Source organism: Sinohyriopsis cumingii, chromosome 3, assembly GCF_028554795.1.
Source record: "Sinohyriopsis cumingii isolate HCF-2022 chromosome 3, ASM2855479v2, whole genome shotgun sequence".
Classification (NCBI taxonomy): Eukaryota; Metazoa; Mollusca; class Bivalvia; order Unionida; family Unionidae; genus Sinohyriopsis; species Sinohyriopsis cumingii.
The window spans coordinates 12203426-12225089 of NC_142963.1; the positions used below are offsets into that span (position 1 = coordinate 12203426).

The window sequence follows — 21664 nt, forward strand, 5'->3', positions numbered from 1 at the left end:
TTGTGAATGATGATGAACTAGACGTTCGTAATTTTGGTTACTTCGAGATTCACTTACTGGAACGTATTGAGGAAGACGAGTTAAAGGATTACCAGCATTTGTTACATGGAATCTGCTTAGAGAAAGACGAAACATCTAGACAAACTATGACGTTACAGTTATAGTATGTAACATTTAAATTCCCTACTGGAGAACGAACATGTTTAGTTAGAAATTACCTTTATTGCTTCCGAAACAAAGACACTATAAAATCAAGTTGCCATGCCACGGATTATGTCACATATTATTGAACAGATTCCGTGGAAGGAACTCAATGACCATATTCAAACCGTGGATCATTACCATCGATTATTACAAGAACTGTATCCATTCAATTTGGGTCGACAAGTGGTGTGCGTTTTAGTGACTTGTTTTCTGGGATTTCGTTTACCAGCCGATTCTTTGTGGACTCTTTACGATCAGTACTTACCACCTCAATGGCCTTAAATGGTCACGAAAAACTCCTTTTGCTCAAAGCCTTGCGGTTTCAACTGGATACTTCTCGACCTCTACGGGAAAAAAAGATTCGTCAACTTTTAGCTACCCAAGACGTGTATGACGATGTGTGTAGCTTGTGACTTACACCCCCATTGGACAGATGTCCGTGCCTGGAAAGAATGGGATTTTGAGGCTTGGACCCAAGAAGTGGCCCAGTATGCACGAGAGTTGTTCAAGGAAAAAAGTTACTTTTCAACCCGTGTTAGTGACGGTGCCAGAAGAACCCGTCACCCAGGAAAGGACTGTCGTGGACAGGCCTGAAAAACCCTTTCGGGAGGACACTTGTGTGACCTTACCACCTACTATAGAACTGGTTAGAACATTACCCAAAACATGTTGTACAGACACTTGTGTTTATTCCACGTTAATGGTTATCATGTGCCTTTTATCCTTGTACTTAAGCCTTTGGCTTTTATGTATTTTTGTCTTTCGTATTCATGTTTGATAAAAAACATTCAATAAACGTGTTCTGAAAAAGTATATAAACTCTTGTCTTGTTTGTTTTTCGTGCCACAAGTGACATTTCTCACACCATGGCTACCTCTGCTGTCTCTGCTCCCTCTTCCTCTACTGTCAAAGTCATCGACGAACACTTAGATCGTGCCAGTTGGGAGGCTTTGTATCTTCGCCATCCCTTTAACATGCTCATTGGTGGACCTAGCGGTTCTGGCAAAACCGAATTCGTCAAACGTTTGATCGAACATAAACATCATTTGATCGATCGTCCACCTCAACGCATCGTGTGGTGTTACAAAGAGTGGCAATCGGCGTACAGCCTCTTGCGAGAAAGTCAAGGCGATTCCATCGTGTTTGTGGAAGGCATTCCTAAAGAAGACGACGGCATCGTCTCTGACTCCCGTCAAACCCATTTGGTCATTTTCGACGACATGTTAGGAGAAGACGATGAAGAAATTAAACTGTGGTTTACGCGCAAAGGACATCACCGTAATGCCAGTGTCGTTTACATCACCCAAAATTTGTTTCAACAAAGTAAAGCCCATCGCACCATCAGTCTCAATGCGCATTACGTGGTCTTGTTTAAAAGCCCTCGAGATAAATCGCAAGTGCAAGTCTTAGCCAAACAGTTAGGAACGCCTTGGCTGACTCAGGCGTACGACGATGCCACTCAAACTCCACACGCCTATTTACTCGTCGATTTGAAACTTACGACCCCCGATGATTTGCGATTTCGTACCCACTTGTTTCACCACTGGTGCCAAGACGGAGGGCCTGTCCTGTACACGTCTCCGTCCTCGACTCGACTTAACTTCACTCAACAAAAAATCTATAAAAACCTCAGACACTTTTCGTCTGTCTCACACAGTTTGAACGTGACATCCGTTCAGTCGCATCTTCCCGTCAAATTGATTCGTGCCTTGTATGGCATCAGTCGAGAAAAAAATCCACAAATACGAGCTCGTGTCTTAGAAGCTAGTCTCAAAGAAGTCTTACGATGGTTCATGGTGACGGCACGTCAATTACTCCAAGGAATCATTCAGATTCCTCATCAAACCAAACGCTCTTTCGATCGAAACAAAGTCGCTTTGGTCCAACTGGCCGATCCCCGCATCGACACTCAAACCAAAAAACAAATCATTTTGAAACCTGGAGGGAGCGGTACTCTAGGAGGGGTCATCATTCGCTCACTCTTAAGATGGGATCCTAATGCCCCCAAAGTTATACCCAAGAAAAAAGTCCAACGAAGCCCCAAGAAGAAAAAGAAAAAGACCAGGTCCCAAAGAAGAACTTCTCCAGTGGCGGGACCCTCCTCTAACCAGACACCACCCCGGAAAAAGAAACAGAGAAAAAGTCCCCAGAAAAAGAAAAGCCCACAGAAGAAAACTAGTCGCAAGAGAGGCACTTCGGCCAGGACGCAACTTTACACTCGCAAACCACGACCTGCCACGGCAGTGACTGTGTCTCCGGCAGCCTCACGTTCATCCACTTCTCCATTAATGACACCAAGAACTGAAGAGTACTTGGAGACGTTGATCACACCAAGAACTTCTCCGTTGATGACCCCAAAAAGAACTTCCCCAGTGGCAGGACCCTCCAATTTAGTGGCAGTGGCTGCTGCACACAAAGTACCTTCTCCCAAAATCAAAGTCCAAGAAAGATCGGGCATGTTACAAAGTTTACTGGATTTGTCCAAGCAAGAACTGGCTCGATTTAGTCCGTTGCGTACCCCTGCACGGCGTGTCATGCCTGTCCTCAAACTGATACGACGTAAAGACAATCAGTGGCGACGCGTTCCAGTATAAAAAAGACCTGTGACCAAGTCGGGGGTATCAGTGCTTTTTGGTGCTCCTGAAGACTCAAAGATGTCACCCTCCAGAAAACCCCAAGGAAAGAAAAGGAAAGGACTACCACCACGTTTAGTCAAACATGGGGACATGTTATCTGTCCTGTCCAAAGCTTCTCCACCTCTACGAAAAAAACTCATTCAATCGGCCTCCAAAGAGGTCATCGATACCGTGTGCGAATGTTGTTTCAACGTCTTGAAAGGCACGATCCCTTTGTCCAAACACCAGAAACAATGTTTAAGCAAACATCGTCACGTTCTTCGCCAAATGGTTCAAAAGAAAATTCCCATTCGTCAAAAGAAGAAGATGTTGGTCCAACGTGGAGGCATTTTGCCTCTCTTCTTAGGCCTCTTACTGAAAGGAGTCTTGGGAACCATGTTGGGAGGACTGGTGGGAGCAAGATAAAAAGGCCTTCGGAAGTCCCAAGATCTCAGAATCGACCCCTGACAACCCCAAGGAAGGACGAAAACTAGCTTTAGTACCTTACAAACGATGGATGGAATACCATCGTTGGCAAGAAAAACGCACCCCGCATTTACCTCCCAATCCCAATTTGAGCGAGATGTCCCAGTTACAACACGAATTGCAGTCCTTGATGGATCGCCAAGATTTGTCCGAAACAGAAAAATCGCAAAAGTACGGTCAACTTTTGCAACGACTGCAACTCTTTCACCAGAAAGCTTTAGACGAAACAGCTCTACCCACTCTGAAAGATTTTAAGACCTTGATGAAAAGTCGAGCACCATCACCAGTACCAGTACCAGTACCACCACTACCAGTGACCAAGACACAAAAGGAAAAGAAGAAGAAGAAGGGTTTCAAACTCCGCCAGAAAAAGTACGCAAGTTAACAACACCACCTACCTCCAGAATTGGATGGATTAAAAAGATGATGGCCACCCCTTCTTCATCACAAGAGAAAAAGAAAGTGAAGACAGAAGTGAAGACAGAAGTGAAACAAGAACCGATATCCCCCGCTCAGACATCCTCCTCTTCAACACCTATTGCCGGTCGCACACGCAAAGCATTGCAATCCAAGAAAATACCCCAAGAGAAAAAGAGTAGCACCTTCCAAGAGTGGGTGCCTTATTAACACACCAACCAACACAAAAAATAAAAAATGGAAAAAGTCTTAGCCAGCATTTACTACGATCCCTCGCATCCTGCAGGTTACGCAGGAGTTCAAAAATTGTATCGTGCTGACAAAACGCGACTAAAAAGTCTCCATTAACCTCAAGTGCAACGATGGTTACAAGAACAAGCTACCTACACTTTACACAAACCCATTCGACGCAAGTTTGCCAGAAGTCGCACCCGAGTGGAAGGCATCGATCATCAATGGCAAGCCGATTTAGCCGATGTCTCTCATTTGGCCAGCTACAATCGTGGCTACAAATATTTGTTTTGTGTCATCGACGTCTTTTCCAAATTTGTCTGGGTCGTGCCCTTGACTTCCAAATCGAGCAGCGAGTTAGTGCGAGCCCTGCAACGGGTGTTGAAACAAAGCGGTCGTCACCCTCTTCGATGGCAAACGGACAAAGGTACCGAATTTCTGAACCAAGCTTTCCAAAAGGAATTAAAGAAACGTGACATTCATTTTTTTACCACCGAGAATCCCGAAACCAAAGCCAGCATCGTGGAACGTTTTCAACGCACTTTGAAAGAACGCATGTGGAAATATTTTACGCATCACCACACTCTGAAGTACATCGACATCTTACCGCACCTGATGCAAGCGTACAACCAATCTTACCATCGAAGCATCGGACGTGCCCCGCAAGACGTGACTCCCGACAACGAAGTGCTGGTGTTTGAGCGTCTGTTTGGTACGTCCCCGACGAGGGCTGTCCCCAAGAAAAGTGGAATGTTGGCCGTAGGAGATTGGGTGCGCATTGGCAAAACCAAACGCACTTTCGACAAAGGTTACTTACCCAACTGGACGACCGAATTGTTTCGCGTCACTGGACGAGTGCATGGCCGTCATCCTGCCGTCTATAAATTGGAAGACATGAACGGAGAAGTGCTCAAAGGAACGTTTTATTTGCCCGAGTTACAACGTGTCACCAAAAAAGAAGACGACGTGTACGACATCGAAAGCATTCTCGAACGCAGAACCCGTAAAGTGGGCAAACGACGTGTCAAAGAAGTCAAAGTACGTTGGAAAGGATATCCACCCAGTTTCGATTCTTGGATCGACGCTTCGCAAGTCATCGACTATAAAAAGAAGTGACCATCATGCCCTTTCACACATCAGACGCAGCTACGTCGACCACTCCTTCTTCACCTAGTTCTTCTGTGCAAGATTTACAAAAACAACCCTTGTGGGTGTGGTGTGGAGAACGTGTGCCTAAAACGCAAATCGTCTTTTTCTGCCAAATCTTCGTGGTGTATTGTGTCATCGGGGCAGCCATCGCCAATTTGAGTTTGCAACAAGGAGACAAACAATTGTGGACCATTTTATTGAGCAGTTGCATCGGTTACCTGCTTCCCAATCCCTCCCTGAAATTCTCTTCCAACGGGAACCACGGGAACCTTGTGTCCAGTGCCAGTGCCAGTCACCACTCCAACAACAACAACCCCATTTTGGGCGGAGACACGCCTCTGACGTCCAGTAACCCCTCGGACAGCCACAGAACTCTGGAATTATGAGTCACGAAAACCAATTTTACTTAACCTTACCCAGTGACAGTTCCATGCAGGTGTCTCCCCACAACAAGTTGTGCTGTTACACGGCCAAATTACCTCAGGCCATCCCCTTAGATCACGAAGCCCATTGGGAAGTGGCTTTGGTAGAAATGATTCACCCAACACAAATCAAAAACATCACTGAAACTCAAAACACTTTTGACGTCGAAATTTTGGACCCAGCACTGCAGCAAACCATGACGGGCAGTCCTCAACATAACTCACATCTTGCAAAGTACCTATTACCCCGCAGCAGCAGTGACTCTTCTCCTCCTCTTTTCGTTTATCACTTTAAAATTAACTCAGGCCATTATTTTAGTGGTCAACATCTGGTGGAGGCCATCGCTGACAAATTCTATGCAACCTTTGACAAAGTTCTGACCAAAGAAGGTAAACGTGTCACCATTAAGTACCATCAACAGTCTCACCGTCTACTCATCAAATTTGAAAGTGAGGAAAAAAGAATACGTATTAAATTTTGCCCTGGATTGTATGACATTTTGGGTGGAGACCTCAATTTGGTCACGGATAGGGAGACCAAAAAAATTAAAATGGCAGAGATTGACAACGACATGCATTTTGCAAGGTATTTTCGTTTCCCGGTAGAACTGAACCAAGGACTGAATTTGATGTTTGTGTACTCCGATGTGGTGGAGTACAACGTGGTGGGACACACCTCCGTACCGTTACTGCGTGTCATTCCTTTCAAAGTAAATTCTGCTACGGTCACTGACGAGGAAGGTGGAAACACTTAGCACGTCCACCGCGAATTTGTCCATCCTCACTATTTGCCGGTCAGCAAGTCGTATTTGGACACGGTCAACATTGCTATAAAAGGAGATCTGGGACAAAATATTCCATTCACGAAAGGAAAAGTCACGGTGAAACTCCATTTTCGAAAACGGTTCTCTAGCGACTCGTAAGTCATGTATCCAGTGTACCGAGGGGTTGCACGACAGCGGGGACACGGTTTAGGAGATATGCTGAAATCGGCCTTTCGTTCGGTGGCCCCGGTGTTGAAACCGATGGTGACACGCGGATTGCACGCCTTGAAAGATGCGGCACTGACGCAAGGCAAAGAATTTCTCCAAAATGTCATGATCGACAAACAAAACCCTAAAGAAGCCTTCATGAGGGCAGGCAAAAATGTCTTGCTGCAAACGGGCAAAGACATTTTGGGTCGCCGAGACACACCTATAAATGCCCTGCACGCTACCGAGTCAGGCATTCAGCAAGGACAAGGCAGAAAGAGACGACGAAGAAAACACCCTTTCACCAGACTTCAAGCAAGAAAGGCCAAGAAAAGAAGAATCGTTCGAGACTTAGACGTTTTCGATTATTGGGAAAGAGAAAAAAATGATGCACCGAGAGTCATGTGCTTGTTTCAAGTCGGAACTGGATCTGTTTGCCATGCCCCCCACGATGATGACCATGCAAGAATCCCAGTGGGTGGAATTTCATCCCGTTTCCTCGTTGACAGATTCAGCTCCCATCGAGTTTGAAATCAAAGGACAGCCCGAAGATTACATCGATCTGAATAGCAGTTACTTGTACTTGAAAGTCAAAGTAACCGAAGTGGACGGTGACCCTCTCATTCATACGTCCAGAGTAGCTCCCGTCAACAATTTCATGCATTCCTTGTTCAGTGGAGTGGACTTGTATTTGAATAACAAACTGGTCAGCAGCAGCATGGATACTTACCCTTACCGAGCGTACCTGGAAAATCTCTTGACGTACGGAAAAGAAGCCAAGAATACTCATCTGGATGCTTGCGTGGTATGGAAGCCTGACGCATTAGGTGCAAAGTTCGACAGCACTACAATTGCTGGGGATGATCAAAATACAACGGGATTTATAGAACGAAGAAAGAAAATTGCACTAAGTCGTAGTTTAGAACTGATGGATCGTTTACATTTGGACATGTGGTTGCAAGAAAAGTATTTGCTGAACGGAGTGGATGTCCGCCTGAGACTGAATCGCAGCAGTGCCGCTTTCCATCTGTTATCTAATGCTAACGATTACAAAACTGTCATCCAAGAAGCCAGACTCTACGTGCGACGTGTGGAAGTGTTGCCTAAAGTAGGTAACGACATCAGTCAGACGTTGAGCAGAACGATAGCCAAGTATCCGATCCGACGAGTGGAAGTGAAAACCTTCACCATTCCCGCTGGACAGCGATCCATGATCGAAGATCATCTGTTCCAAGGACAGCTACCCAAACGTTTGATCCTTGGTATCGTCGAGAATACAGCCTTCAACGGAGCTATGGATAAAAATCCTTTCAACGTTCGACACTTTGGCGTGTCCAAGATCGAAGTCAGTCGCGATGGCAAGACCTTGTGTACCCGACCTTTCGAACCTAACTTTGGTGCCGCGAAGAATTACTTGAGATCGTACTTGTCCCTGTACGAAGCCACAGGACAGTTAGGAACCAACACCAGTCACGGTATTACGTACGAGGATTATGCAGGAGGCTATGCTTTGTGGGCTTTCGATTTCACTCCAGGCCAAGGCAGCGACGAGGGACATTTCCACCCTATAAAATCTGGCCAGATTCGTGTGGAAATTCAGTTTGCAAACCGAGACCCTGATGTAACGTCATCCGAGACTCAGGTGAACGTCATCCTGTATGCAGAATTCGATAATACCATAGAAATCAACAGTTTGAGAGAAGTTATTCTAGATTACTAGAAACCATGGAAGACTGTTATCCCTCTTTACCTAGTGGAGAAACTTTGGACATGAAATGTGAAGAGACTGTGGAAGAAGAAGAAGAAGTGATCATGATGAAGTCGAGATGGCCAGAACAAGAAGCCCATTTAGTCTGCTCTTTTGCCAAACACTTGGTCGAAAAAATGACGGAATTGATCAAGAAAAATTGCTATGGATGTCAAAACGATCATCCCAGTCAAATTCAACACGATAAATGCCTGATGTTGAGCCAAGAAGAAAAATTGGACGAGTATCTGGACGAAGCTTGGAGTCTCATCTCGGACGAAGACGTGTGGCACCAGTGGTATAAAGACTTGCGTGAACATTCTTGTCCACCATTAACCACTCAAGAGATCCATCGTATCGAAGCTCTCCTGAATCAGAGTGAGGAGACGAAACGAAGAAACGGTTATTTGTCAGACATTTTCAAGCAAAACGTCAGGATCGAATTGACGACTTATTATTACCTGTGAAGAAGAAAACACACAAAACAATGGATACCTGGGAACTTTATTACCTTTTGAACCACAGTTCGTATACGGCTTCTTGGAATCCTGTCGTCTGTGCTAAAGATGAACTCCCTCATCGCAAACCTCAAGACCATCAAGCTTATGTGATCAACACGGACGACAGTCATCTCCCAGGAACCCACTGGGTAGCCGTTTACTTTCCTCAAGAAGGATGTGTGGAATATTTCGATTCGTACGGATTGCCTCCTTTGGAAGACGTTATCATTGACTTTATGAGAAGAAATGTTCAGACCACCCGATTCAATAATGTGAAATTACAAGGCACAGATTCCTTGGTGTGTGGACAATATTGTGTGTATTTTCTGCATCATCGCAGCCTGGGCTATTCCTTAGAACATTTAGTGACTCATTTTGATCCTCGTCATTCTTCTAGAAATGATGTGAAAGTAGATCGATGGTTTTGTGACCATTATGCTTATCTTTTGTCTCAAGCTAGGAAACGTAGTGTCCATCAATGGCCTAATGACTTCCAACAGTGGAAATCACAATTTCATTCACAACGTTGTCAGCCCTGTTTAAAGTAGACTGTAAATTGAAAAAAAATGTTTGTGATTTGAAGAAAAAATGTTTGATGTTATAATGTTGGATTATTGTTCAAAAAATGTTAGAGTTGTTGGTTAGTGTTAAGTGATTTTTGAATAAAAAATGTTGTGTTTTGAAAAAAAAATGCCTTTGTGGTTTGTTTGGCTATAAGAATGTTTGATTGATGCTCTTTAATTTCTTACTATCCCTCTCATGACACTCATTGAACGTTGCGACTCGAAAACCGTGTGGGGAATGTTTTCCTTCACGTCCGCGCTTTGACTTTAAGAACCGGGGTTGTTTCCAGTCTAACCATCCATTGTCGACTCATCCTCCTACGAAGATGTGCTCCAAACTAGCTAAGCTAAACGAAGCCTACGTGAATTTGCATAGGGTCAGACACAGTCTGATACCGAAGCCAGGAGAGATAGAGAATGTGAGAATGTTAAAAGTCACTGAAGACCTGATAGAAGAGCTCTTCAGAGAAGAAGTGAACAGGGAGAAAGAAGAATGGACAGAGAAGTACAGACTTCAGAGACAGCAGCAACAGCAGCAACAGCAACAACAACAACAACAGCAGCAGCAGCAACCTGAACCTGACAGAGGCTTTGTCGATTGTCGTATCGACACCAAAGAGTTCTTCTTCTCTTTCCGAAGAAGCAGACCTATCGCCAGAAAGTCTATCCTCAGAGGACATCGCATTCTTAGAAACTAAAAAAGATTGCCATAGCAAACAAAAAAAACCAAAAAAACAGCCCTTTTCAGGGCTACCCCAATACTCTAGAAAAGAAATAACCATCAATTTGCCAATGTGTGTAGGTAGAGTAGTGTGATAATAAACACTAACTCTTTTTTTAATAGTGCGAGTGTATGTGTTTGTGTATAGGATTGTGTGTTTGTAAGTGCTCACGTACGTTGGTGAGGACAGTAGATTAAAATGATGTTTTTTGGGGGGGCTGTCTGAGGTGTGGGGAGAGTAGATTTGGGGGTTTGATTGTATTGCTTTGCGTATGTGAATAGTCTATTGAAGTGATTAATGAAAAAAAAAATTTTAAAATAGTGATGAGCAGTATAAAAAAGTGAGTGAGTGTTTCTTTTAGGTCCGCGCGTTGTTTGGTCATGATCTAGGTAAGATCAATTTTATGTTTTTAGGGGGGATGTTTTCCTTCACGTCCGCGCTTTCACTATAAATTGAAACTCGCTGGACAGTCTATCTACCCTGTTCATTCGTTGACAAAACAATGAATACCAGAATTGTGAAACTGCTAGAACTCCAGATGCACCTGGAATATGCCAGGCGCATACTAAATGAACTGGCCGCGGAGGCCATTGTAGAAGAAGCAAGAATGAAAGAGGAGGAGGAAAGAAGAAAAGAAGAGGGGGAGAGAAGAAACAAAGAAGAGGAGAGAGGAAATTTCAGGATCCCAGAGACAGAAAATTGGGATTCTGAAGCCACATATCCCGCCTCTGCACTCCCAAGAAGAAAGGTGAAAGGAGACTGGGGAAGAAGATGCGTGTGTGGCGCCAGGCCAGGAAGGTGCCATCATTAGATAGGTGCATCTGGAGTTTTAAAAAAAAAAACCAACAGCCCTTTTCAGGGCTACCCAATACTCTAGAAAAGAAATAACCATCAATTTGCCAATGTGTGTAGGTAGAGTAGTGTGAATATAAACACTGACTCTTTTTTATAGTGTGAGGGTATGTGTTTGTGTGTTTGTGTTTGTAAGAGCTCAGGTATGTTTGTGTGAATAGTAGATTATGGGTTTCTTTATTGTTTCTTAGCGTATGTGGAGAGTATAGTTTGAGTTTTATTATATGAAATGAGAAAGTAGGGGGATGTTTTCCTTCACGTTCGCGCGTTGTTTGGTCATGATCTAGGTAAGATCAATTTTATGTCTTGGGGATGTTTTCCATCACGTCCGCGCTTTCACTATAAGAAACCACCACGTTCGTCGTTCGAACCATTCTACGGAATAACAGATACAAGATGGAAGTGTCGGCGTTGTTTAATGACTTAAGAAATGTTTACTTTTGGATGATGGATGGAGAATATACTATTGAAAGGATAGAAAGAGAATGGAGGTTGAGAAAAAGTCTTGACTATGTCAATGAACTACAATTAGCGAGGAAGATGATAGAGGAGATGATAGAGGAAGAAGTTAAGAGATTGATAGGATTGATTCAACCAGAGTATGTAAGAGTGGGGACTATAAAAGAGTCTATGGACAAGGTAAAAGGAGTGAGATGCTATTTAGAAGAGCTAGAGAAATGATCAGAGTGGAAGTTCGTGAAAAGGGGCATTGAACAACTAAAGAAAGCGGAAGAAAAGATGAAAAAGATAATAGAGGAAGAAGTGCAGAAAATCAAGGACAGGTGGGCAAAAGATAGAAAAGAACAAGAGAATAGAAAGAAAAAAGAAGAATATGAGAGACTGAACAATAACTGGATAAAAATCCAACAGAAGTTCCGAGCCATGGGTCACCCGGACTGGATACCGGAAAATGAAAAGAAGAAGAACAAAGGAATTTGGGGAAAGATTAGGGGCTGGATGAGGAAATGGAGGAAATAGAAGAAGAAGCAGAAGAAACCCAAAGGCCCTTTTCAGGGCCACCCATATTTCTCGAAAAGAGAATGACTTTCAATTGCCTAGCACATCTTTTTTTAAATTTAAAAAAAAAATCCCATGTTCAATTCCGCTTGTCCCTAAAGTAGTTTTTTTTCTTCCATGTTAAATTCCCCTTGTCCCTAGACAAGCCCAAACTCTATTCCCCATGTTCAATTTCCCTTGTCCCTAGACAGACCCAAACTCTATTCCCATGTAATGCTAATTCCCCTTGTCCCTAGAGTTGCCCACGATTTTTCTCCATGTTAAATTTACATAGTCCCCAGAGTTGCCCAGGGGTGTCTGTAATGGTAATTCCCATTTTCCCTAGGGTGCCCCACTTCACTACTATCGTTAGTAGTGTGGTCCAAAATAGTTACCCTCACTAATGAAAGAATCGTGAATAGTGTGGTCCAAAATAGTTACCCTCACTAATGAGAGAATCTTGAATAGTGTGGTCCAAAATAGTTACCCTCACTAATGAAAGAATCTTGAATAGCGTGGTCCAAAATAGTTACCCTCACTAATGAAAGAATAATGAATAGAGTGGTCCAAAATAGTTACCCTCACTAATGAAAGAATCTTGAATAGTGTGGTCCAAAATAGTTACCCTCACTAATGAAAGAATAATTAACAGAGTGGTCCAAAATAGTTACCCTCACTAATGAAAGAATATTGAATAGAGTGGTCCAAAATAGTTACCCTCACCAATGAACGAATCGTGAATACACTGGTCCAAAATAGTTACCCTCACCAATGAAAGAATCTTGAATACTGTTTTCCAAAATAGTTACCCTCACTAATGAAAGAATCTTGAATAGTGTGGTCCAAGATAGGTACCATCATTAATGAAAGAATCGTGAATAGTGTGGTCCAAAATAGTTACCCTCACTAATGAAATAATCTTGAATAGTGTGGTCCAAAATAGTTACCATCACTAATGAAATAATCTTGAATAGTGTGGTCCAAAAAAGTTACCATCACTAATGAAAGAATCGTGAATAGTGTGGTCCTGTCCGTATGGCATATTAAGCAGACCCTCCTAAAATTAGCCTCGTCATAGCACGGCCTATCGGATGTATCACCAACAAAACATCTTGTACATATTATGAAGATTTCTTTCAAAATTTATATTTTCTCCATTTTTTTGTTGTCTTTAGAAATTAGTTTTTTAATATTATCAAAGTACCACTCAATGCAGAAATGGGAAATCCCAATCTGAAAAACAAACGTGACAAAAATATAATTATCTTTTTATTTATTTACCAAATCGTATTCTGTAAACTTGTCTAAGTTGTAAATCTGAAGAAATGTCAAAATTAACGCTGCTACATAATTTGATAATGAGATAGACATATTGGCATCTCTTGAAATTAATTTATTTTTGTTGGTATTTTGTTGATTTGATTCCCATCCAATTTTTACGATTATTTCTTAAGTTAAATGTTTTAAGGCTTATCTCTTCGCATGTTCCACCCAGAATCAATTCCTTTATGTTCCCTTCCAATTTTATTTGCTATACCATTTCCGTTCATCATCCAAACATCCTATTTTTCAGGTGAACCTTGCTTATTTATTTAATGACGTCTTGTTTGCATGACAGCCGGTGGTTTCATGATGACGTAATGTTTCCATGACAGCTGGTGGTTTGCCACAAACGTTTTAATGATGACGTCATGTTTGCATGACAGCTGGTGGTTAGACGTTTTCATGATGACGCCATGTTTGCATGACAGCTGGTGGTTTTCGTGATGACGTCATGTTTGCATGACAGCTGGTGGTTTTCAACAGACGTTTTCATGATGAACAGGTATAAAGTCTGTGAAAAACAATGCGAAATCAAACTGCAAACATCTATTCGAAACGTTTCACGATAAAATAGGACTGAACTCTGTAGGTAAATACGGTATGATACAGACCGTATGAATGAAATATACATCAAATCCTGAGAAAGGTACAGTTGAATGTAAGATTAAAATGAATGGTGGTAAGTATAAAAGCAATTTGTACCTTGTGCAATGTCATCAGGGATCGAGATTTAAAAACAAATTGAAAGACAAAGATGTTGCAAAATCGGTATCAAGAACCGACTCCTGATGTAACGGATGAACTTTGGGATAGAACAAAATAGACGTTTACTGTGGCAGAAAAATTTTAGGACATTTTATATAGACTTAAAGATACCGTAACAACGACATAACCTCCGGAAAGTAAAAAATCAGAGACTGGACAAAGTGACTGAAACTGCGCAAAGCGCAAAAACACAATCTAACTAGGCATTTTAATCTACTGTTGTACTATTGAAACCAATATAGGTCACTGAAGATATTGAGCTACAAACACAAATGAGCAAGTTGATCAACAGGTAGAAGAACCAGAAATTTGATAGATGATTACAATAAACTGGAAAAAAACTCATTGTAGAAATTTCCACATGCAGTAGCAAAATTGCTTATTATAAATGAGGGACGAGAACTGATGGGGTAAGTGACTCCTGTAAACAATGTTAAATCGAAAATAAGATCAATGGAGGCAGATTCTGAAAAAGGTAGAAAACATACTTAGAAAAACAATGTATGGCAAGAATAGTTGTAAAAGTTTATGTAGCTTGACCGCTAACACAGTTTGGATAGTGTTGTTAGAAACTTTTGAAAGAATTAGTGAAGAAGTTAGAGAGAATGCCCTATTACATGACATGCTTAAACAACTATGTAAGAGATGTTGCGTCCACTATAAACACTGAGATCTTTATAAATTTGCTGATTGAGAATGTTATGAGCGAAAACCATCAAGTTTTGGAAAATTTAACACATTATTTGTTTCCCTAGGATACAAAGTGAGCATTTAAAAAGAACTTAAAATATTTTGACTAAAATCCCAAATAGTTCTAAAACTTTCCATCTCAAGTCCAAAGGTATGAACTTCCAATTGAATTCCAGTGGTATTGCAAATAAGTTCCAATAATGGATGTGTTGATTTGCCTTTAGTCTCGAACGCGGTGCTATACCAATGACCTCAAATGTGGTGATCTGCTCAACGTCTTTTGATGTATCATAACAACATAATCCAAAAATCTCCTTCTCTGAATTTACTGCAATTCTAAATTAATGTTTCTTTCTCCGAGACTATTACTCAGTATAGCTTTGTATTTCCTGTAAATAATAATTTGAATAAATAATTCCACTCAAACAAGTCTGAACACAACAACATGACTGCTTCAAGATGTTAAGTCAAGAATGATTATTTTTCAATTATAGTTAACAAAGATGATGCACAAAAATAGAACCAGGGTGATGGTCTAAAGCTGATTTCTAAAACATTCAGAGTTCTCAACAAGATACTAAAATTATAATAAAGAACATGGCAACCATCAGGTATACCAGGTTTATCCATCGGAGACCACCAAAGTCATAGACTAAGATTAAAATAATCATGTTTACCTCACAGGATAATGATCCTAATATTTATTCCACACTCACATAGGAATATTAGATATGTATTACGTTGTTTATTTAATCAAGGTTCCTAGTCATAGTCACCATGAAGTTAAATTTTGACTACATTAACTCCAAAATACAATTTTACATAACATATAATCATTGCAAAAATAAACAACGAATATTCAATGTGCATAACAAGAGTGCCGCTCAGATTTTTTTCTTCTTAGCTGAACACATTTTCGATTTACTTCGTTAGGCATTGATGGGTTTATTATTTGCGTCTATGATCGAAGATGCAGCCAAAACATATAGCAGGACTCGAAAACTATTTCGAAACTGAAACAAAAGCAGCCCAATTAACTATTAATATTGATATAAATGTTTGTTTGTTGATTTCTTGCTCACTAATGCTGACTTTCTAAACTGCTATTTACCATCGTGTTGGAGACAAAGTGTACCAAAGGAACTTTATCTACAAGCGTCACTGGGCAAGAAGCCGTGCTTCCTGAGAGTGCATGAGATGCTTCAACAATAAAATGACAGCATGTTTTCCCGTCCAACCGATTTTTAACGGTAGAGTAGAGTAGAATAAAAACAGTGATCTTCCATCATGGGCGCTAGTATCACGGGTTAAATAATCAAATGTTCAAGTGCTGATGCAATCCAATAAGTTCCATGTCCTGTTGATGGTTCTAGATTTAACAATGCCAGTTTCGTGTGTGTGGAACGATCGATGCAAGTTAATTTCATATAAAGACACCATCGGATTCCATTTCTGATTAGTGAATATGACGTTTCATTCAACAGTAAAACTTGGTGTTGGACATTAATAATGTGTATTGGCTAGTACGGATGGGTGTTTGCCAGTACAAAATTTAGTACAGGTCAAAATATGACTAGATTTTAGTCAGCAATTGTGTATTTTTGTCAGTTAGTCTATGTTCAGTTCCAAAGAGCGAAATAGGGCCATCATTCATGTTAAATTATTCTTGTGACACTACTTGTCTTAATGATCTTATTCCGCCCCCCCCCCCCGTGACCATTGTACCATCCTTGAATTCCCATCAGTCTTAATTACACGTGGCTGTACTGTTCCCCATATTTACTTACCTATTATGCGTCATTTTGTCATATTACTTCATAAAATACATCATACTAATATAACTAAAGACTAGTGATGAATGTTCTCAAATCACATAAATATATTAAAGAGAAAATATATTGATTTGCTAAGCTAAATAAAAAAAAGTGTAATTTATAAAACAGGCTGATGTCCATATTCCACAATTTGCAGATTCATTCTGTTCTTGGATGCAGTCAATGCTTAGTGTGAGCGACCGCCCTATACATATTCAATTGAAGGCAATATATTGGTTTCATCTCTGAAAGCAGCAGATTAATAAAAGATAAGCCATTTAGGTAGATAAAGTATATCCTTTACCAATACTGAATAGTTTATTATGATGCTTCGCAATGATACTGAATAAGAAATTTGTGTCAGTCATCATGATTCATTAAATCATCATGAACAACAGAAGCGGGATAGATGGGAGGAGATGGGTGGGGCTCAGAGAGAGAGAGAGAGAGAGAGAGAGAGAGAGAGAATGTAAGATTACATTGGATGTTCCCTTGTTTAAGCTGTGTCATTGTTGGCAATTCCCATGATAAATGATATGTGACTAGACAAGCCACAGTGAGTGTACTCGAACGGCATGCAACATCAGCTAAGATCACAAATAATTTATTCCTACAAGTCAAGTATCAGCAAACCCGTCTCAGATAGCAGCTAAATTGGCGGTCGATCCAAATTGTTGCTAGGAAATGGGTTTAAGTGACGCACAAAGTTACTTCCGGATTACAGAGTAAACAAGCCTAAAATTGGTTGCTAGGAAAAATATCCAGACAGATAAATATTCTAATGGGAAATTCAATTAAATAATATGTATCGATAAACACAATTTAACATTGTCACTTTTTAGCAGATAAAGACTACAACTTTGTATGGATGCTAAGATAAGCAACAAAGGTGAATGCATGCATCAAATTTCATCACTATTGGTGTCTAGGACACTATGACATAAGCAAATGAAGAGGGGATAAAAACTAATGCGTGTCATTCTGTATTTTTGTACATTCTGCCAGTGGTGATTTCCAATATTAGCAAAGCTATCAAATGTCATATGCCTACATACAAACCGTGCACCGGAACTTTTACATATACTTTTGTGAACAAATATACAAATATATAAATATATATGCGCAGAAGTAGTCATGATTGCTAGATAAATCTAACTACGATGTTTGAAAACTCTCCTGCTTGCGTATCGCCATAATTTTACCTGATCAAACATTTAAAAGATATTCAGAAACAGTTTTTTATACGACCAAAAAACTAGTCACACCTTCAAAGTGTATGATATATCTATGACATCATAATAAAACCTATGTTTGAACATATAAGAACGTCTGAGGAGCAGATGAAATGAATTGTTTAAGCAACTTTTAGCTTTTTTTCAGATCACTGATTTTGTTTCAGAATGGCGATTCGGTCGATCCCTGATCCCTTTTTACATAACCACGTTCACCCCCACCCCCAAAAATTGATACCCGTGCAGCAAAATTGAAAATGGGATAAAATATCATCAATAAAAATACATTAAACATCTTTCTCTTGAAATAAGTTTACAAAGCCCAGAGACAGTCCAAAATTTAGCTGCCATGTATAGTCAATCATATGCATCCAACCCACAAAGCCAAAACATTCCATTATTGATGGATATATTGTTCTATATTGAGTGTGCCGTGTGCAATATTGTTATATCAGTGTCAACCTTCTTGTATGAAGCTGAGATAGACAGCCTACGGAGGAATTCTCCTTTACATCAAGAAATTGCAATAACCCGAAAACATAGCTGTAGCTAAGAAATAAAATCTAATAAAGAGATCTCCTCTACTTAGAATGTTGACATAAGGCGTGTGGACTGGTCGAGTTTCTTCCGTCTTCGAATTTGTTAGTTATTATCTGCACATTTCTGTGACAAACCAATACAGAAGGACAGAAGGTGTTACACACACACACACACACACACACACACACACACACACACACATATATATATATATATATATATATATATATATATATATATATATATATATATATATATATACAAGATACATAGGAAAGGGCTACCAACATGGACTGGACTTTAATCACCCTTTATGATCCGTGGTACGCGACGGATAATAAGCTCGGTGCAATGGAATGCGGAACATAACAACAGATTCAGTATCTTGCTTCATCAGTTGAGGTATGAAATGTCACGCCATAAGTGATTCGTAAGCTAAACATTAGATGTGTCCGCATATGATTGATATGTAGTTTCTTGGTTTATCAGATGAAAAAGGAAATAATCAAAGAGCAAAATTCAACTTTTCTAGTTATACTCTCAACGTCTCCTTCACACAACACTTTGGAGCTTCTATCAGGACTGGAATTTTTATGGCTTTACATTTTAAATCATTTTTTACAACATCCAGGTTAAACATTGACCCAGAGATACGAAACAGGAATCGATTGCATCTACACTGCTGTTTTGTGTTGGCTATTATAGCCTTGCAAAACAGCTTTATAAAAAAAAAAATTAAACATGTCAGTATATTTTAGAGTAATCCTCCAACGCTTTTAGGTATGCACACAAACACACTCACACACATACATTATATATGCATATGTGTCTAAGTACGCATATGTGTGTATAGATAAATGTGCATGTATGCATGTTTGTGTGTATAGATAAATGTGCATGCATGCATATGTATGTTTGTAAAGATAAACGTGAATGCATGCATATACGTATCTATGTATAGATAAATGTTTATGTATACATATACGTATTTATGTATAGATAAATGTGTATGTATGCATATGTTTGTGTGTATAGATAAATGTTCATGTATGCATAGTATGTGTGTATTGATAAATGTATATGTATGCATATACGTATGTATGTAAAGGTAAATGTGTATGTATGTCTATACAATGCATGTATAGATAAATGATTATGTATGCATATGTATGTGTGTATAGATAAATGTGCATGTATGCATTGTATGTATTTATTATGTATAGATAAATATGCATGTATGCCTATTCGTATGTACGTAAAGGTAAATGTGTATGTATGCCTATTCGTATGTACGTAAAGGTAAATGTGTATGTATGCCTATACGTATGTATGTATCGATAAATGTGTATGCATGCCTATTCGTATGTATGTAAAGGTAAATGTGTATGTATGCCTATTCGTATGTATGTATAGATAAATGTGTATGTATTCCTATTCGTATGTATGTATAGATAAATGTGTATGTATGCCCATTCGTATGTACGTAAAGGTAAATGTGTATGTATGTCTATTCGTATGTATGTATAGATAAATGTGTATGTATGCCTATACGTATATATGTATCGATAAATTATGTATGCATGCCTATTTGTAAGTATGTAAAGGTAAATGTGTATGCATGCCTATTCGTATGTATGTATAGATAAATGTGTATGTATGCATATGCATGTATGTATGCCTATATGAATGTTTTTTGTACACGAGTATGCCTGTATATGCATGTTCTCATATTTTTGGTACAAATTATACTATTTTTATATTTAAAAAAGTAAATCTTTTAAACGGTTTTTATGCGTAAGTTTTAGGACCGTAATATCTCATAAAATAGTGATGGCAGTTAATTGATGTAAATCAAAACTGGTAAGCACACACACACACGCACACACACGTACATACATACATGCATGCATATATATATATATATATATATATATATATATATATATATATATATATATATATATATATATATATCGGTGAGACACTGAACCGTTTCAAAATTAAAACTAATATGTGAATATATGTCAGTCCTCAGAAACTATTGCTGGTTGCCTAATAAAGTGAATCTTCGAGGGTGGGTGTCTATAATGGTTAACCAGTTTGACCAAGGGGCTAGGATTCTGAAGTTAAGGACACATGCAACAGTATGACCCTAGAGTTATGATGCAATGTTAGAAAGATACATCCAAATATATAATACCAATACGGTCATCACATCATGTAGAAATTATAGGGTTGACCCTATCTGTATTCCCCTTACCCATCGAAGTGGGACTCACTTTATGATAAAGAAGCAATAGCCAGGCCATGAACGTTAGCTATATTAAGTTTGATCAAATTCTTCCCGGTAGTTTTAGACTCATGGGCTAACACACTACAAAATAAATAAAAACACTGAGCTGACATCAATGCCGCCGCCACCGCCGGCAGTGACGACGAAGTCAATAATATTACGTCTTGAATTCTTTTTTAAAAGGTGGGACAAGTGTCGTCGGAGAGCTTTTTTGTTCCATTTTACCCACTTCAATGACCCCGGAAGTTGGAACCACAAATATTTCATACCCCTCTTGCAAAGTCTTGCCATATAGACAAAACTTATGATACCAAGGTAGATGATGTGAGTTCCGTGGGTATGAGAAAGCGTAACCAAAAGACGAAGACTTAAAATGCCACACTATCTAATCTCCAAAACAATCGGTGGAATGCTAAACAGATAATTAATTATCAGGATACAAACCTGGTGATGACCGAGAAACAGCTTTTCTGATCCTGTTGCTGCAGATAATGTTGAACTGCGGTATTTTACAGGTAACTTCCTAGTTCGGGTTTTGCATGTTGCTCCAGATAATGTTATCTCGAACTGCGGTGTTTACCGGTATCTTCCTAGTCCAGATTCTGCCCAACTTAATTATAAATTGTAACGATACACATAAATCCAAATATGCACACGTGTCCTGTTCCCCGTGCAGTATTGATCTAGAACAAATGAACTACCTGGCGATGTGTCATTATTCAGTCATATTGCAAATTTTATTACCCTGGTTTCAGAAGCAATCATTTAATAATCACATGACGTAATATTTTAGATATGTTTGGAAGTCTGTGGATGAAATTTGTTCAAGTATGGTAATCAATAACACTCAGCAACCGTACGTATGATGCACCTTCAATCGAGCTGAAGGCAATAAATAAGACCGAAGGAAGGTAACTGATGATGATGATGACTATGTTGATCAACAACGCAATAAAATCTTGGGATTCAGGAAGTTTCATATTCGAAACTAAAGCATTGATTAATTTTACTAATAAGTTAGACCCAACAGTTGTCCTACTTCCAGTTTTAAATATATTCCTTACTTTGAACTTGTTAAATGACCTGATATATAATCCATATACATTCTTAAAACAGATAATAGGACTAGAAC

At 39.7% G+C, this 21664-nt stretch overlaps 1 protein-coding gene across 1 annotated transcript in view; it reads right to left on the reverse strand.

Annotated features, from left to right (window-relative positions):
- The window catches only part of LOC149802464 (uncharacterized), a 225957-nt gene extending 204795 nt beyond the window's left edge, over nt 1-21162 (reverse strand). The window contains exon 1 of the mRNA XM_089951707.1: nt 20977-21162. The gene's annotated coding sequence lies outside the window, so the exon portion shown is untranslated. The remainder of the gene's footprint in view (nt 1-20976) is intronic.
- Between the last annotated feature and the right edge of the window lie 502 nt (nt 21163-21664).